Here is a 20,925-nt window from a genome sequence, read left to right on the forward strand (position 1 = left end):
ATGAGCAGAGGGAGACTCACTGAAACATGAAATCTCCCACTTGGCTGGATCATTATACCATATGACATTTGTTCCAGGCAAACAGCAATCTAACATTTTCCAATATTCCAAATGCAAGACTGCATTTTCGGAGAATTTTATTTCATCAGAGATAACTTTTCCCCAGTTAAATCAATAGACAGAAAAGTACAAAACCTTATAACGTTATCTTTGGACTTCCCTTCACCAGGTGTCACCTAGCCCTATGACCAAGAAGAGACCTTGGCCAAGAAGATAAGTTGGCATTTAGAAAACCTACAATTCCACTCCTGCTTTATCACTGGATTGCTCAAGATCCTCAGGGCCACCTGTAGAAGAGCAATAATGACGACAGCTACGTACAGCAGCATTTGAGATCTGCTGGTATAAACAAATGCCCAAGAGCTAAATGTTACTATACTACTGGAATACATAAGCATGAAGCTTATCTAACTACTCACCTCCAACGTGGGAGAGAGGCTCAGTTCCCTGTCCAGTTAGAGACTTCATACAACTTTAAGCAAAGAATTCCACATCTCTGAGTTAGACCCACCTTTAATAAATTTTGGGGCAACAGCATTTCCCTACCCCAACCGGAGACAACATAGACACAATTTCTGAACGTGACACATTCAGGCATTTCAGCAATAAAATACTTAAGTAGATTTTCTTTTTCATTGTGTAAGTTTTCATTAAATTTGGAATGGCAGGGCGGGTGTAGGAACACAGCGCTACAAAGTGAGTTAGGGAAACAGGTATGCTGAACCATTATTAAGGTTAGGGTACACTACATCCTGTCAGGTGCCTTTGAACAAAGAATTTATGAAAAACACCTAAGAGACCAAAACCCTGGTTCAACTGAAATCAGTGATGAAATTTCCATATAGGTCAGTGAAATCATGACCAACTATTATATCATTAAATTGCACGCCATGAAATTTCATTTCTGTGTTGTGGAATTTTATGCCAGATACGATGTACTATGGAATTTTATGTCAGGTATGATGTGCCTAGGGTAGGATTTCAGGAACATATTCAAATGAAAAGACTTTAGTTAAAATACCATAATAAAAATGAATCAACCTTTAAGAATCAGAAAATTTGCCATTTCTGCATCACATGATCTGCCTGAAGTCTGCTCGTCCTTCAACTTTTCTACAATCTGTATGCTGTATATAAACTGTGCCAACTATTTTCATTCTGGTGGGAATCTATTAATAAAACATAGTATGCATACAAGGAAAATGCTGGTGAGCCAAGCCTATTTGATTTGCCACCCTGGAATCTCTATGAAGAGACTTGGTTGTGGATAGTGACTGTCACGGATTTACCCGAAAAGGTTGGTTAACATCTCTGGTGGACATTTCTACCTTGCCAAGAGAGAACAAGATTGCAATTGGAAAGGCCAAGTAAAGGAAAGCTTAGGAACGGCCACTCATGTGAGCACCGGTCTCTGCAGCATGGAAGCAGAGCAGGAGGGAGGCTTGTCAGGGATGCGTTTGTGCAAGCTGGGGCAGGTATCAGAGAGCAGAGGGGGGTCCTGCTGGGCTGCAGCGGGGGAAGCTGGGAGCCAGCACTGGGCAGCTGATTTCCTAACACCGCCTGAGGCCATTAGGACATCTGAGCCTCATTGGGAGTTCAAGAGAGCTGGAGGGGAGGCAGGGGCAGGAGGCTTCTCCCCAGCAGGGGAGAGGAGCTAGTGAGACCCTCTGACTGAGCTGTTGGCTGGTTCGCCTTGTGCCATCCTCATCCAGCCTGCCCAAAAGCCGGGGGCACCAGTTCAAGGTGTTAATGCCTTAGTGTCTCCTAAAGGCCTGGTGCAATCTGTTTTCTTCCTCCCTGTGTAAACGGGGAGGCAGCTCACAGCAAGCATGCCCCAGCAGCGGCTGAGGGGGCAGCAGGAGCATAACCTGCTTGAAAACGTGTTTTTAACCGTGCTCATGTGTGTCGAGGGGGCAGAGGAGGCAGCAAAGAGCCTGGAGAAAAAAATGAAGTGGTGGAATTTGAAGAGAAGGAAAAAAACTCCCAACGCTTCTGTTATTATTAACACATCTGCATTTAAATACCACCCAAACCAATGAGTTAATGTAACTAAATTAATGCTCGTTACTAAAAAAAACATTACCCAGATAACGTGTCTACCCTACATTCCTAGATGAGGTCATTTGGTAAAAATAAACCAAGCAAACAGAAAAACGTGTTGCTTTCTAGAGGGAAATTACGACAAGTTTTCCCTAAAATTCTGCACGTCTGATGTAGTATCAGTGGGCTCAGGGGGATGTGGGAAAGACTGTCCCAGGCTGAGTGCAGCTGAGACGATCTGACACAGTGTCCAAGAAAAACAGAGCCAGACTTGACTGAGGAGCTCCTCCCCGGTCTCACACGCCTGTTTTTCTCCTGTCAACACCCATACATCAGTGCTCACCCTCACACACCCTGTCCCATGTCCAGGCCATACTGCACCAAACTATGAAGGAGCCTGGGAGAGGGTTCTAATGGGCAGGAGGTTTGATCTGGGCGTACGTAATTCTTTCTGTATCTACATGCACGCTGACTGCAGCCAGCTCAGCACTGAGCTGGTCCCATTCCCAGCGACAGGCAGTTTGTACACATGAAACAGTGTGTTCCCACCCTCCCCCTTCCTTTTACCTGCATCACAGGATACTTGTACAATTCCTAAACTGCAAACTTTTGAGCTCTGTTTCGGATTGGACTCTGCAGGAGGTTAATGTGTGCATTATGCAGAGTGTTTATGTATAATAACATTTGCTGCTACACGTTCTCCTCGCCCCCACCCAGCTAAGGGAGGAGGATCAGTTTGACAACGGCCACTGCCCAGGTTTCACCTCTTTACCTCACCAACTTTGCCACTCTGATATACAATTTTTATTTCATGTCCTTAAAACTTACTACAGAGAGACTGGAAGACAACTGAATAATTTCAAAATGAAATCTGCAGCAAACCATGAAGTAAGAGGAGAATTTCCCATCGTTCACATCAGCTGCGCCTCCAGGCTCTATCACACTCAGGGCAAAGATGCAGAGAGGAAAGGCATCATGATTACTACCCAACGCACCTCCACTGCTGCTATGCTTCTTCAAAGCAGATTTCCTAAGCCTGCTTCAAGCCTTCTTTGCAGCGACCCATCACTGAACTGGAGGATTAACTGTGAGATTTGCTGGAGTTTGAGAGCTGCCTTAACAGCAGAGCTGGAAGGCAGCCCTCACATCCCAATCTAGGTCCTTGCAAAGACACAGGAACAAGGCAGTTATGAAATTCCACTAACCTGACCACAAGTGAAGAAGTATCAATGCTATAGTTTTATTTAAAAAAAAAAAAAGTATACATGGTCATTCATTATCAAATACAACACTACAGTTGACATGAGGTTACATCTAGGGAGATAGAAATGGAAGTAATATAAAGTAAATTTCAAAGATAAGTGATTTTAGCACCGCATTGCTTAAGTGTGGTGAAGGACCCAGGGAAATTGTGATGACTCTTACAACCCCAGAAGCTGAACTTACAAGAAAGTCTTGTCAGTTCAATCAAATAATCTTGTCCTGTGCTGTCATCCAGGTTTCAAGAGTTCTATGCACCAACATGACACTGGATGTTCCAGAGCCACCACAGCCCAGCTCCAGAAGGCTTGCAGTGTGTAAGTACAACAAACGCTACACACTTTTAGTTAGAAAAATAGGGGACTTTTGGTATGTGAAGGACCATAAAGAGTAACCTCTGGAAAGTGGATTGTTACCCAACAGCTCTTTGGAGTAGAACTGCACATTGAGTTGAAGGCTCTGCTGGTAAAAATATAATCAGATCATTCAGTACACCAGATACCACATATTTGGCCTCCAGGTGGGTCATGACCCCAGAGACTTTAAAGGAGAGGAACTGAACTGGAGGATGAGGGAGGGGGTGAGTGTTGTTGTTATGGCTTAAAGCAATTTCACAATTACCTGATAGGGAATGATGAATCTGATGCAAACACCCTCCATTAAGTCGGCTCTATCAAGTCCTGACTTTGTGTTTAACCTAATGATGTAATTGTGTTCTCCAAAACACATAATCTGCCTTCTGATCTGGCTTAACCCCACAGGAAAGCCTCTCTTCAAAGGAAAAGCAAGTAAGTTTCTTCACAAAGGCACTGTCAGGCCCAGCACAGCTTCTGTATCTCAGAGGGTTATCTCAGTCAAAGAGAGACCAGGCATCTATTTATGCTTTAGAATTGTTTGGGAACTGGTTGTTTCAGGTACAGCTAGCATTTTCTGTTATTTACATCATTCTTATTGATGTTCTGGGAGTAGTATTTTTTCCCATCAGAGCATCAGTAGGATGTGTCATGAACACGCATGCAGCAGAAAGGATGAGAGTTAACAAATATATACGCTAAATTAAAGTGTAGACTTTGAAGTCAGAAGTATATACCCAGCACTAACTGTAGCACTGAGCAGGGAAAGACTTATGTGAGTCAATATAAGGGTGCAAGGCAGAGTTAGTCCCTTTAACAGATCCATTATCTCATAAGCTTTGTAAGGTCCCCTTCCCAACTCCCCCCACCCAGTCCTTTCAAGATCCTATGATTCTCATCCTGCCTTTGTCTTGGTTAGGAATATTCAGACTCAATTGTAAAAGAGTTTAAAATCTTATGTAGAGGGTGGCAGACAAATAATTTCCACAGTCTTTCAGGAAAAATTATTTGTTTGTACTGACTCTGTTTACACTGCAGTTTCCTTTCATTTTTGCTTTTAATTTTATTTGAAAAAAATACTGGTAGCATCCAACAGCATTTAGAATCTAGTCTTTCAATTTGATGTTGCCATGATTGCGTCAGAGGAATGGGAGAGATCAAGAACACCTGTCTTTTCCTGACAAGGTTCTTCCTTTTATTGGTCAATTAATAGTATCTCTATTTGGAGTAGTGCATCAGATTACCTGGAATTTGGACAATTCCTTGGGCAGAGACAGACAAATGGATGAACAACAGAACTACATGCAGGATGGTGGAAAACGACAGCTGTTCCCCCACAACATGAAATGGGAAGCAAATTAGAAGTGGTGCTAATACAGAGGCTGCTATCTCCATCCCTTCCACCCCAAGAGTGTCCCCATGGTCTTCAGGCACAGTTCACAAAACAATAAACATACTAAAGGTAAAATTCACACCTGAATTCTGGAGTGTGTTAGTAAGTTGCACTCACATTCATGAAGCTGTCAACTTCAAATCACCTCCAAATACTGCAAAAATTAAGCCTGAATTGCATTTTTAAAGCTTCAGAGATTCTTGAGTTTTCAGCCTCACAGTAGAAACCAGCAGTAACGTAACACTGAGGCCGAAACAGGAAAACCACCAAGAAAAAAGAAACTGAAACTCCATCTCATCTCTTTCACTTAGAATTTGAAATGTCTCTTCAGTTCTTTTAAAAAGTATTATTTAGTGACCTGTACACATAAAAAGGAGTTTATAACCGCAATCAAACACAGAATATACTGCGAGGTGCAGCGTTACAGAAGTCAGTGCAAGTTAAGCTCAAGTCCAGATTTACATAGTTGTAAGTTCAGTAATTTTAAGTTCAGCATTTGTGTTTATTGCCCAGCATCTCTCAGTTTTCTTCATCTTTCAAATGTTCTGATACAACTCTCCCAGAATCTTTGTAATGTAATGTACTCTTTTATAAGCTTTTATAAGCTACAAACCCTGTACTCTTTTTAATCTTTTATAAGCCTGCAGTTTTACAACTGTGTAGCTAGACTAAAACTACCTAAACCTGACAACAATCGGTTCTTTTTATCCCCAAACTGGGGCTGGAATTAATTTCGCAAGATTTCTTCAAGCTTTGTGAGCAGAACTTCACAGACCTTGCACTGGCTTTACTTTTCTCCAGGTTATGGCTCACACTCAGAAAAGAAATGTCACATTCCAGGTAGGCTGAACTCCTACGGCACAGTGAGAGGAACACTGGGAACGCTCAACATTCCTCTAGTGGAGACTGAGACGATTTAAGGATTAAGCATCTGCCAAATTTCATTAGAAGCTGTTTCCTCAGTAAACAGATGCAACAAGCAGATGAAAGTAAACATCTGAACCTCACTACTGAATTTATGTGCACTCACCTATGGCACAGTATGCAAAAATTATGGAGGACTAGTTTCTGTGAATAAATGACGCTATGGTAGAAGCATTTAAGGCAATATATGCCTACCTGAATATGAAGAACTACATGAAAAAGTACTATAAAGGCACTTGAACACTAACGGAGCAAAACAGTAGCTGATACCATTTGACAGGGTACTTGGAATCAAGGAACATCTTTTGATGTCCGTTGTAACTGCACAGCTGGTTTTCATGTGCAGAGGCTGCCTTGCGCACACCAATGCTCACGCACAAGTAGGCACTGGATGTTCTGTCACCACTTGCACGCACTCATACATTTTTATAGTCCCTTTTACACTCTCATCCACCCACGCACATCTGTTCACACAACCCTTCCCCTCCAAGCTTTTGCAAATATACCATTTCCCTAATTATTCCTTCTTTGCCTTCTTACTGTGGAAAAAGGAACTTAATTAGAAACCATAAATAAACCATATTTTTTGTGTGTATATATAATTCTCCTTTTTAAATCTTCTCCCATTGCATCTCCTGGTGTTTTAGAAAGGTCAGTGATACAGGGCTGTGGACAATGATAGGAAGTCAGATGACAACAAATTTGACCATAAAGGCTATAAAAGAGTAGAAGAGTTAATAGAAACTCACTTGCCAGCAATAAAGAAAATAAATACTCAGTAGTATATCACAGAGAATGAGAAGATTATATAGTGGAGTATGAACCTTCATGAACAGGCTTATATCCTTCACCATACAGAAGCTTTCAGCAGTTAATTATATTGATTTAACCTATTCTGACTGCAAGGCTTTTAGAGCCCTTTCAAATGATGTTATGCAATTAGCAGGTAAGTTACTGTGAAGGTTTCCTAGCATTTTTTAAACTAATTTGTAGGAGATGGAGCAAATCCTTTCCTGCTACTGGGATCCTTCACAATGTACACAGGGAATGGAACACTACTATGCACCTTCCATGGAAGAGGTACGTTTTTTCTTTCAATAGAAAAACCTTCAGGTGGAAAAAACCCCAAAGGTACCACCCTACAAACCTCGCTTTTCATTTTGAAGTTTTGGTAACGTTAAAAGACTTGATTATTTTAAAAGGAGCATGTGCTCCCACTTGGATGCTCACATGCTCATTGAGGAAGCAGCACAAATAAATCACTTAGGAGAACTTTTGGAAGTCCCAGCTTGCTTCCTTGAAACAAGTGTGTCCACACATAGCTTTCCCCATTTATGTTCTCTCCCCTGGATCAATACGACTATTAACCACATCCCCGTGCAATACAACTAGTTCAGTAATGGTGCTTAATTCCAGCTCCAGGATCAAGGAATTTTGATTTTCCAATTAGTTGCAAACAGGAAATACAATTTATTCTCCTGACAACTTACTGTATTAGCACAACCGGGCTAGTTACGTGGTTGAAACTTTCCAGCTGCCACTGCTAATAACACAGCAAATAAAACTAACACAGTATCTAAGTGATTAATGTAACAACTATTTAAATATCTGTAACTGCATGTAGCCTTTTGCTGCTTACTGAAATGTTTTCCTGAGCCCAAATCACGAATTCAAAATCTTCACCTGTTCCCAAACCTAACAGATTTTTATTGAAACTTTGTTGGTTTTATACACTTTTCATATACATAAATGTACAATCATTACATATTCTGCCAGTAACACACAGATCTTAATATAAGTTTGTAGCTAACAACTATATTTAGGAATTACTAACTAAAACAAAGTATTCAGAACAATTTAGAGACATAAAATGTATTTATGCAGTTTACAATAATCTTGAACGTAAACTGTATTTTCTCAGTCACAGCAGTTAGTTAATTTAAAGCTCTGGTTTTAATGGAGATTTAAGGTTTATTTCAACAGAACACTGTCTATTATTACATCATTAAAAAAAAAAAAAAATTATATGTGGGCCTTCCATAACTGGAACAGTCTTGTTACATCTTTCTAAATACAAAACACAAGTCCATATTTCTCAACAATTTTAATGCTGATAACTGTCACTAATTGCTTACTTCAACAAATTAGGGTTTTTTTCCCCCCTTAGGGCTTGCTTCTATCCTGAGAAAGTGAAAGGCCTAGTTACCAGTGATTCAAGACCCACATAACAACATAAAAAGGAGCATTAATAATGGCATCTCAACTTGCAAAAATTAAAGGGATGATGATCTATTAGGCATATGTGGCCTGGTTATGTAGAAGCTGAGCCCTTCTCCTACAATCCCAAGCATTCTTTGAATACATTACCAATAGAGCTTGTGATCAACTCTTCAACACCACTGGACTAACTAAGACCACCATATAAAGCTAATGATATCCGTGTAATTTCCAACCATTGAGTTTGCTCAACTTGTCTGTAATTCTTATTAATTTTTTTCCTGCACCTCCTCTCCACATCACTTCTCGTGATCTGCCTTCAGACCTCCATCCTCTATGTATTCACATGCCTGGTGTTGTTTTATTGTTTCAGTGGGACTACAGAGTAGGTCTGTGCACTATGGCTCAGAAAACCACAGATGTAAATTATTGTAAATCCTTAGGCCACTAACGTGCAAAAGTCTAAGTTTTAAATGTCATTGCTTATGCTACTTATTTATTGTATGCACAAGCTATCATTTAATATGGGAACTTATGTATAGATGCCGCTTGACATCTTTTAAGACTGCTAACCAAGATTTGACAGAAAAGCAGCAAAAAAGTTTGCTACTAAGATATAGAAAATAGAGGCTAAAATGTAACCCATTCTGACACCTCAACCTCAGTTTGCACAGTACAAGCATTAAACAGAAAAAATCCTTAATAAAAATCATCCTGAGTATCTACATCTGCAGTGGTTTTCCCCATGGTCTTTTTTTTTTTTTTTCTTTTTTCTCTGTTTCCTCACGTGAAAGTACTACTAAATAAAGGAGAGACAGAACTTTCTATTGCCAAGCCATATAAACTAATTGCTATTCATCTTGCAGAGACATTACTTGTTCTGAAAATTCTTAATTCTAACAACATGTACTAACTGACACTACTATTTTTCTGAGTAATAGGAATAATGGTAGTACAGATTACATTGGCTCTTAAAACTTTCCAAACAGAGATGACCCCATTCTTCAAGAACATCCACTCAGTATTTTCTTTTCCCACAGTATTCATCTTATCTGGGGCACGTTCTAGCTTGTGACAGCTATAACAGACTGAAAATGAAGCAGTGGAGTAGGATTTCGTAAAACTTCAACCCTTCTTTTGCTGTTAGAAATTATTCTTCCGCTGCCTGAAACTGGCAGATTGGTGATCTAGTATGGCAGTTCTACAAATTATGTAACCTGAAAGTAATTTCAGGGTTACCACATCCAAAAGGAGACAGTCTCTGCAGCCAGAGCTTGTCTGTGACACTGTACAAAGGAGAACTCACTGCACCCAAGCCTCACGAGGCATTTTCCACATCCCCTGCATCTGTACAGTGCATAATCCTGCCAAAAGCACCATCAAGTTCTGTTCCTTTCCCTCTCCAGGAAGAATACTAAAAAAATCCTTAACACAGATTTCTAGATTGAAAAGTAAAATTAAATCAAGGGGTAATGAAGAAAGTCTTAAGTAATAAAACTTGCCTCCAGCAACACAGAAGAAGGTTAGGTGGGTTGTTGGTTCCTCAACTCCTCCAAAAAAAGTGACTGTTTTCCTCCATAGAGCCCAGTCTGAACAGAAGGCAAACCTCAAAAAGAGTCCTCCTAGTTTTTACGAGGCTTGGAAACCATCATCCCTAAAAAGGAACCACCAAAGGTGGAAATAAGGCCCTCTTCTTTTGCAGAGAGGCTATGTCAAAATGTTTATAAAGTCTACTCAGAACACATTCCTGTGCAGCTCTTTCGAAAATACTGTTTTCAAACAGGTCAAAATGATCACGTTTCTGCTCATCTGAATTCGGAGTATGTTTTAGAAAGGTACAAACAAATCTTTTCCATGCAGTCCCTAGATCGAGAGGCACATATAACATCCTTCTGCACTCTCTTTTAGCCTGTGACACAGAGACAAAAAAACACCTCAGAAAAGCCAGCCGCTTCCATGGCCATTTCTATGGAAAAAGCAACAGGCTGAATGGTCAAGAAAACCCTCCGTAGGTCAAAACCGTAGCAATCAGCTTAAACCACAAGTAATGTCAAGTTTAATACCATGTGGACATTTTTTGCACCTTTTCTACTGCTGGCAAACAGTGTCTAAATTGCTCACAGAATTTCTATTTTAAAACCCAATAAAGTTCTTGTACTGAATTTTAGTGGAAATGAACTTCAAAGTGCAGAGTGCTTGGTAAAGGTCTTGTTTTTCCTTTCACGCAACATGTGTTCATCATGTGTCAAAGCTGACTCCGCTTCCTTCCCTCCCCAGAATACCACAAATTCTTCTGCAAAATAAATAAAGCTCTGTCCAGAAACTCTGAAATTACCAGAGGCAACCCCTGTTTGAGATCAAAGATGCGCATCTGCAACATCCCTGATTTCCGTTAAGATGAAATTTGCAATAAATGGGCAATTGACAGAACAAAACATTAGCATCACATCCAGGGAAATACCTAAAAAGGAAAGCTTTGACATTCAAGCCACCTTTTCTAGATACTTAGGAATCGAGAGGTATTTGTGGGATAAATGTCCATTTTTATAATGCCATTTAGGTCTGGCAAAGAAAAACCTTTATCTTACAACAGAAATGCAAAAGTTCCATATTACATATTATTAACACAATAGGAGAGGAAAACAATTTTCTATTTCTAATGTTTATATTTGTCCTGTGACGCAACTCATCACCCACTATGATAATTTGTATATGGGGTCTTTATGTCTTGGAAGAAGAAGAAATGATAAAAAACACACTATTTGTTGGAGACATTGGATGTGCTTCTCTACTTGTTTTTCCCCCCAAAAGGAAGTCTTAATGATGTTTACAGGCTGGACTTAATTTACCTGCAAGATAAACATGCTAGCAGAGGCAATCTTGTTCCCCAAAGCTGCCATTATTGTTTAGTGAGTCAATAACACAGAAAATTAATAGGTTTACGCATTCTGGAAGGCATGCAAATAAAACCTGCAGTAAATACTGACACTGAAGAAACTAGCGCTCATAATATTTTTTCTGTGACTGCTGCCACAGTAGACTATAAATACTATTTATAAAATTCTCACTGTGGACTGCAATCCACTTGGAAAAAAAAAACAAAAACCAAAACCCAACACCTGCTAAATACTTTACAGATACAAACCAATTTTCTCCAGTAGATGAGACAAAAAATCCTGATAATCCACATACTCCCATTTTACATACTTTTAAGTAATTAAATTCCAGGGGTACAAACAAAATCAAGCATTATAGCTCAGCTATCTGTTCATCTACACAGTTTTGTTATACTATTTATTTATATAGCCCTTAAATCCATATACCTGTGTGTAAAATGTGATATTCATTGTTTACAGGGGTAAAGCCAGAACCAGACTCAGACAGACATCTCATCGAGTTCCTACAGCAAAAGCCAGTCCAATCTCATTGATAAAGAAATCGCCTTAATCCTTTCGTCATTTATTGCAAAACCATGAAGCTGAAGCCTAGAAAGTCAAAGTTAAGGCCTGACCTTCCATCTCTATCCTATCTGGCCGCTCCCTTGTGTACCCCTCAAACACACATGCTATCATTTCCTGATGAGTTTAGAAGGGATTATGAGGAAAATTTCAAGACGTGTCAGTTTTGTAGCAACCTGAATGCTATACAAACATCTTCTGTGTTTAATAGGTGATTTTTATTTTAGTAAGTTTATCTATCCCCAACTTTATTTGTTTAAAGGTGCCTTAACCTTGACATAAATCAATGCTAAGCATCTGCACAGAGTACTTCTGAAGAGTTTAAAAATTAAGCTCTTTATGGAGCTATATTTTGCAAGAACATTTCTTTCAAAAAAACCCAACCACTTGTCATCTTCTTTGCTCATTTTTTCCCCTTGAAAATTACAGGATTCATTCTTTTTCACTCCTCTTACTGTTTTCTTTTAAAGATCAGGATGAAACACAAGGTTAGGCACTATAAAAATGCCACCACCACTGGCTCCTGAGTATCTTTTTCTTCCTAATTCGACAATGAGTGTTTGTGTAAGACAGTAGGGCTAAAGAGTCGGAGGCCCGGGGTTTGGTCCTGCAGCAACCCTCCCTCCCCCTTCCAAAAGAAAACAAAAAGCACTGAACCTTTTCTGCCACATGCTCGGTCCTTCCCCCCCACCCCTCTGGTGAAGACAGCCATTATTACATTTCCTTTCGGGTTATTTACAAGGTCTTGGCTCTGACATTGATTTCTTATCTGTTTCTATGACAAATGTTAAATGTTAATAAGCTGTCCTTTTACTGAAAGATAATGTTAAACAAATTATAAGAATTCATTACTTCAAAACTATTCTCTTTTTTTTTTTTGGGGGGGGGGAGGGGCGGTGAGCATTCAGCAAAAAATTGCTCAATATTAGGAAATAAACACTACATTTTTTTCAACCAATAACTGCTAGCGGTTTTAAATTAGTTATAATTTAAACTAGGCAGTATCCTGATAATCTAAAGCTAATTTATCAGGGAATATAGAGTAACCAGGCAGGCACAGCTACCTAAGGAACAAAGCATTATAGATTTGTAAGGGAAGGTTTTTACTTTTTTCACATATTTTGCTCGTGATATAAATTTTAGGATCAGAGGTGAAAGTTCAGAAATCTTTTCAGTTGCAGAACCATTAAAATAATAAACATTTGGGGTCCCAAAGTAGACTTCTACTCTAACTGTCCTTTCAGACCCGCTTTGACTGCACTATAATAGCTGCCAACATTTGGTAAGGATTAGCCTTTCATTTAGACAAAGGCGAGCATTCCTTAGCTAAATCAGCACTTTTTGCCATCAGACTCATAAAACCTTTTCACAACACAGATTTTCAAGAGAATCCTTTAGGGTTTTAGGATGCTGCTCCTTTTACTAAGTAACAAAATACACCCCAGGGTGTCTCATTGACCGCACTCAGCTGTCCTTTGACCTCCGCAATTGTTTAGCCTAACTTCAGGGCCACAGAATCTGCCTTCCCCCCCCATCAAAAAGGCTAATGTTGCTTCCTCCTAGCACCTGGCGAAGCAAAATCCTTGAGGTTCCCCCTCGTCCAGCCTTCTACCACGTTCCAGATGTTCCAGCCAAGCAAAATGTCCCTGCAGACAGGTTTTGGGAACCCACAACCTCGGCTCAGAACCTGGGCTGTGGCCATGACCCCCCTCACTCTGCTCAGGGCTGCCCTTGCCCCAGGGATACAACAGGTCATAAAGCAGGAATAGATCTTCAGCCTTCTGGGTACGCTGGCTATTTAAATGCAACAAGAAACTATGCGAGCCCAATATTGTATACTGAGACAAGCCTCCCCCCTCAAAGAAGCCAGAAGAAAAAAAAACAACAGACGTGAGAATCTCAGTTGGAAGCACAAAACCATCCCAATCATTACAAAGATCTGCATTCTTCTTCCCATTTGTTTTAAACCCTTTGAGAGCGCAAACAAACAAACAAACATCCACCCTCCAAGTGCATAAAACACATATTTAGATAGTTGCTTAGGTATTTGCACTGACTCTAAGTAAAACAGAAGAAAATTGTTACCACTTCAAGGGAACTGTCATTAAACAATGAAGTTGACCTCGTTGTGGATATGTTAGGGGAAAAAAAAAAAATGGAAGCACCAATCAGCCCTTTTTGGTGAAGGCTGTTTAATTACATGAACTAGATTTCAAGATTTTTGAAGAACTCAGACATTGTACATGCCCGAAGCAAAAATCGAATGTTTATTTACAGTCCACGCTGTTCCTAAAATGCAGTCAATGGAAATGAAAGCACGGGTGCTGAACACAAACACACCGTTCATCGTCTATTAGGAAAGGCAAGTACAGTACCTTCTCAGATTCCTTTTAACCTATTTGAAATGTAGTCATGATTAAAGGATGCACCTAGGAGTTTGTGAAGCCTTGCCGGGAAGTGGTTTAAAACTCCTCAACACCTGAAAAATAAGAAGGGAGGGGGAAAAAAAAAGAAAAGTTAGAGTGACTCATGCCAGCACACAGTTTATAACAAGCCAACAAAACCTGCCTATCTAAACCTGGTCTAGGGCAAAAACTGAACTGGGGAGGGGGTTGAGGAAATGAGGGCTGACAACTTCAAAAAGCAGCTTTTTGTTTAGAGGAATAGTTGGTTGAAGCTGCATGGCTGTTTCTCTGCATTCCACCAGAAGTAAAGTACAAATTTGTCACAGAATCTGCACATTTTGGCACTGAAGCTGCTATATGAAGTATTAGAAACTTAGCACATCAATAAGAAAAAAATTCACTGTCACCCAAATAATTACTAGAAGTAATTATTTTACTATTGGTTTAAAAAGAAACCAACTAAATGTGAGCGGTTATCTACGCTGAATTGGAGATCAATGTTCAATACTGATCAGAATTAACTCAATTGTCGGAATTAACTGGTTGCTCTCCTATCTGACATCCCACAAAGGTATACAAGTGAAAACATTTCTAATAGAAATTGCAGTTTATAAAAGAGAATACAGCTGAAATACCCCAAAGAGTGGCAACAATGTTGTAGCAAGCAGCAGGCAGAAGGGTAAGTCCTGAAACACCTAGGGCTGTACAGAGCAGTAATTAACATCAGGAAGCACTGTGAATTAAGTTATCATTGACTGGACTTGGACAAGACTTTCTTAGGCACACAAGCTGGTTCGGTTTCTCAAAGGAAACGGACAATATTTTGCCAAAAGATTTGAAGGAATTTTCCCTGTTGCTCACAAATGGGATTTTAAGCTCAAAGCTGGGACCACAGCCTCAGGCCTGCTGTCAAAACTAGAAAGAACACGACTCTCTCAGCTGTACACCTAGAATTCCAACACCAGGTTTTAAAAGCAATATAGCTTTAAGCTTCCTCCCCATTCCTCTTATTTTTAAAAATTAACCTATTAACTCAGCCTATTAACTCAGGAAAAGTTTTGGGTAGGATTGTTGTGTTCTGAGGAAAGATACTAAACAATTATTGCCAGAGACCACGGATGCTACCCTGTGCCGTGCATCCCTGCCACGCTAACGGTGAAGCCATCGCAGGTGGCAACGAGGTTAACGTGCAGCTCCTGACGGAACTGTAGAGCTCTGCAGAGACTTCAGTGATTGCAGAATGTCAGTAATCCAATTCCAACAGCTCCTGGCTCTGAAATTGCTATTTTTTGGACACGTGCTGGACATTTCACCTGCTAGTAATGACATTTTTGTATTTTCTTCTAATTACACTCAAAGCTAAGACCTTTGGCCCTAGGCCACAGACCTCTATTCAGGCTGCACACATTCTCTTAAACGCCCTGATCCTTTGTTGTCACTCTCAGTCTTTCATCTATTATTTACATCCATTGAGAAGAGAGATACTCTACCATTTGTGAAGCTTTAAAGCTTCTAATCATCTTAATTTCTTCGCCTTTCAACCAGTGCTTCCCCTTATGGACCAATGCCAATAGTGTGACAAAATAATTTTTCAAGCCAGGATCCTCCTGGACCCTTCCCAAACCTTGACACACACAAGGCTGTAAGTGCCTTTTGTCCTTAGCCGGCGGCTTTTGCAAACACAGACCTTTGCTCAGCTTGGCGGGAGGCGAGGGGGAGCTATAGATTTGCTTGTCAGTGGCTTGGAGGGAGTTTTCTTGGGGTTTGGGTTTCCCCCCCTCCCCTCCATCGTCTTCTTTCTGTTACAATGTCTAACTCAATTAGTCCAGCTAAATCAGAGACACTGTAGTGAACCTACCCTCTTTCAAAAACATCAAGTATCTTCTGAAATACAAGCAGTCACGAAATTTAAGTTTAGTGTTTTTTCCAAAAGCTAAACTGCCGGTATGCTGTTCTGATTTGATACTGTTGTTACTCAAGCACTGACAGGTTCTCACACATTATTTAAATCACAAAACATCGCGAACCCTTGTTCTGATTACTGGCAGCATCAGTTTGTCCTAACCTTATGACGCAATGTGACAAAAAAAGCAATTCCTTCATGTGATGCTCTGATCATCTCCTTCTGAGACTTACTTACTTACAAATAAAGTAGGAAGCTAATCAGTGGCATTTTTGTCAAGACGCAGACCATCTATTCCGAATCCGTCAACCACCGACCTTCCTTTCCAAGACCTGTGGGATCTGCTAACGTGTGATCCATCTTGGCTCTTTCTTCCACTACCGCCTGGCTTACTTTTGATTTCTAACAGTGCTTCCTTGTTGTCTGTCCCCTCTGAAGACCCCCCACCCCCTGTTCTTTTCTTATTTTCACCATTTGCTTCAACCAGCAGTTCACTTGAGACTCATCCATCTTACAATGCCTAAAGTGACAGATGCTCTTAGGAATGACCATACTGCTGAGTGAACAAAAGATAACATCACCTCTAGGAACTCAGGGAGAAATACAACTTCAGCCCTAAGACAGGGTTATCCTGACAGACACAGAACCATAAACCTCTCTCAAGTGAAAAAAACAATTGCAGAGAAAAGGAATCTGACACAATTAAAGCCAAAAGAGAGTATTCTTTCTGTTGTAGCTGTAGTTAGTGGTGTTGATGGCCTTTTTATTTTCTTTTTTTTTTTTCTTTTTTTCCTAACACCCCATGGAAGAATTTTGTAGAATATACCTGTGATAAAACCAAGAGGGTCAGGGGAAGTGGAGAAATTTCACACAAAAACTGTCTCAGGATCCCTACAGACTTGAATGGAGGAAAAAGGCATTTTCGAGACGTTTTAGCAGCACGTCACACAAGGCCTTCGCCAAAACACAAACATTACCTTGTTAAAACCTACACATCCTCCAGACCAGCTGTTGCTCAGTTACATTCTACAGGAATTCCGAGTTGTCCTGCAAGCCGGTGCCCTTGACGAACGCATACTGTAACCGGAGGAAGATTACTTTAACGTCACAGCTGCTTGATAAGTCTGTAATTTGTGAGTAACAGCCTTGCAGTGTTTTGACATTCGAGCACACACTGTTTAGAAAATTTTTTTTAATTAGAATGATAGATTTTCCAGCTAACACCCACATACCCCTCTACAGAACAGTGTCTGTCGCTCAAGGGAGATCTGCACCCTATGCCTAATAAGACTGAAGTGAAACCCACTGACTCAAAATACGCTCGGAATTCTTTATCCAGACAATGGAATGGGACTTCGTGAAGAGAGAAGAGTCCTGGGTGACACTAGAAATCTCTTACTTAACAAAGGAATGGTCATATTAGCATCTCCCAGTGACATACGCACAAAAGTGATGGCACAAATGCTGGGAATCCCTTCTCTGCAGTGAGATGCAAAGAACTTCCTTCTCAGCAAAGCGTTAAACAGCATCTCATGTTCAGTTTTCAAACACTACAGGAAATAAACATCATTACAGTACATCAGATTGACAGCATGCGAGTTTAACAGACATAAAAGCTAGAGCTGTAAAACAAAGACCAAGATGGGGGGGGGGAAAGCTATTAACCAAGTGTCTTCAGTGTAAAGTCAGGGAAAAATCACAACATCCACTTCTTCAGCCTTTTATATTAACTGCAATTAGTCATATTTATTTATTTGTGATGAGTTATGATTTTGGGTCCCTATCCTGATCTGAAATCCCTCTATTGCCCTCTCATAGACTGTAAATACAGAAGTAAGGTATCATCTTTTAGTATAGGTGATTTTCCCAAAGTATGCCCTGCAGCACCACTTTGGACATCCAATATATGGAAATTTAACTTAACGGCCAGTCAAGTTTGGTCCTTCCTAAAGAGGAACCCAGCTCTGGACCCCACACCACTTTTAGAGTTCCTCTCCCATTGTGAGATACCAAGTGATCCAGCACCGAATCTTTGATAAAATCCCATTCAACCAGGGAAAGACTCTGCTTTCCACCCCACATCCCTGCCTCCTCAGTCCAAATCGCTGTGGAACCCCAGTCCTCAGCAAGCGGCAGGGATCAAGGCATGCCGCAACCACCCGGAAGAAAAGCAATGAGAAAACAGAGTCTGGGCGATTTATAGGCACATTCTACCATGGTATCTGAATGCAATTTTCACCACCAACTCTACTGTACCTTGAGTGTCACCATGTCTGGGCTAACTTTCTGAGGCTTCTTCCAACCCACTCAAAGCAAGGAATCAAATAACAAAGTCTGCACTTAACATCCTGACAGGAAAAATATTGAAAATATATAATGCTTTCATCTGAAATACAAATATCTTGGCATCAGATGTGGACCAATGAGTAGTAAACTGTATCCTGCCTTATAAAAATCTATACTCTCCACTCAAATGGGCATGTTATCATACAGACAGTCCTTACATGTTGTATCTCCAAATATTTATCACTTAGAGGGAAGTGTTTATAGTTAATATGCAATCCATCTTCTGCATGCTGCTGCTTTTAAACAAGACAAAGTGCGAGGTAAAAGGTCAAAACTACTAGAAAGAGCCCTGAATAAAACCTCTGATATTACAGCTAATTTGCTAGAAGAGACGAGGTGTAAAATAGGTTCTTGGAGTCAAACTCCCTTTGCAATAGGGCAGGCCAAAGGTACTGATGCAAAGAGAGGTGAATAGTAGCACAACTGTTGGTGTTAGTGTGTTTAGTGACACCAGACTGCTTTGAAACTCTCATTTCATGAAAGCAATGTTTTTCAACTGAAACATTTTCATGTGCACGTATATAAAATTAGTTTTCATTCAATGCAATTTCGACACAGAGTAACTGATATATTGATATTAAACTTACAGGTAACTTCTGTCATTACCATTAAGTTATTGACACTGAAACATGACCTTGAAATGACAGCTCCATTAATGCAAGTCTTACTAGGGAAGGTTTCAAAAAGCCCCGATTAAATTAACTACTTTTAAACACAATAGGATCAATATGTATGCAAAGAATGTACACCCCCATGGCAAGTTCTGCTTGCTTGATTGATCAAAAACAAAACAAAAAAAATCCTGTGGCCTTCCAGATCTCAGCTGGTGCCAGAAATCCACATAGAAAAAAAAAAAATCCATCTAAATTGAACTCTGAAAAGGTTTACCCTTCACCAGTCTATTTGCACTTCAAAAACTCCCTAAGTCCTTCAGCTAAACCCCAGGGTTGAACCATTTCAAAAATGAGAGGGGGATGGCCATGATTTATCTTCCTTCTGTGCTCTGGACAGAGCTGTAAAATCTGCCTGCTGGTGTGCCTGTGCGTTACAGGCTTGTTTGCAGGAACCTTGGGTGTTTACCATTTTTAGAAATAACTCTGCTCAGTGCCCCACTGTCATTCCTCTCCTTGGATCAGATGCAAGTACCTTTTGGGAAGCAAATTTCTGTTTTCTGCTCAGTGGCATCCAGGCTGATGAAGCTGAATCAGCAAAATGGCCAAGCATCCGAAATCAGCATTTTACAGAAAAATACAGCAGATACCTGTGAGTATCAGTGACTGCCTTAGTATCCTGAAGGAACAACTGTTTAAGAATACATTCTAAGTCTATCCCTTATATTTAGTAGTATCAAACAAATTTTTAGCAAAAAAAAAAAAATCCATTTGTAGATAATCGATGTGTTAGGTCACGCAGGATGCATTTTTCAGTCCTCTGTACCTCCAGATACATTACCAATAGAAGGAAAATGGAGATTTCATGGGTCACAAACTTCTGGGTCACGAGGACCTTCAGCGCTGCTGTCAGCCCACTAAAATTCAATCGATACACTCTTGCTTTATATGTCCATTATTAAAAACCCTGCACCTGAAGTTCTACATGATTCTTCCTGCAGTAGAAACACCAACTCAACAACTTTACTGACATTCTTTGAACGAAAACTAATGCTCCGATACTCACTTAACATGTTAAAAATATCAACACATGCATATAAATGAAACATACACCTCCTTGAAACAACCCATATAAATCCTACAGCATCAGCATTTCACGAAGGCACAAAGGGAGGACACTGAAACCTGCCTATGTACTTCAGTTTTTCTAAAGCTTTCTTCTACTTTTAAGACCCAAGCCTACAAACCACATAAGTTCTTCAGACTTGGATAAACAGAGAGACTTGCTCTCAAGGTAAACAGCAATAAGAATAGATTCAATATTACCCATTTTTGCATGGAGAGTGCCCATTTATTTCAAAAGGTCACATTCTGCTTTTATCTTCCATTGGTTATCAGATTTGGTTATCTTCCATTCCAAAACAACAGAAACAGATGAAAAATATCTTATGAAAATATAAAAATATGCAGATCCTGCCACTGTAGGTTCAATCTTAATTAGACTGCTGGGAAGCTTTAAGAACATTGACATTGTGTTTGTTTTTGTGTAAGCCAAATACCAGCCCTAACAAAACTGCTGGGCTAATCTTAAAAACCCCTAATCACTCTATTAGTCCCCACTCAAATCCACAAGGATACTTAAGTAAGAGATTGTGGATATAAGAAGGAATGGCATCTTACTCAGCATCTGACATTCTGCTCAACTCCTCAGACACTGAAACTCTCCTCCACTTTAGGAAAAGAGTACAAGATATTTTGAGCATATATTCTCTTTAGCGTATACTCTTTTCATATTAAAAAAACCCCTCCATTATAACTACAAATAGGTGTGCTTTTCCAAAAGCAATAATAGAACTTTGACTTGACTATGTCCTTCACTGGTCCAACATTATAAGACTGTATTGAGCGTGCTTCTAAACTTCCATCTGCTTCTGGTGTGCTTGCAAAATTTTGCG

This window comes from Eurypyga helias, unplaced genomic scaffold, assembly GCF_000690775.1.
Source record: "Eurypyga helias isolate BGI_N326 unplaced genomic scaffold, ASM69077v1 scaffold4785, whole genome shotgun sequence".
Taxonomy (NCBI): Eukaryota; Metazoa; Chordata; class Aves; order Eurypygiformes; family Eurypygidae; genus Eurypyga; species Eurypyga helias.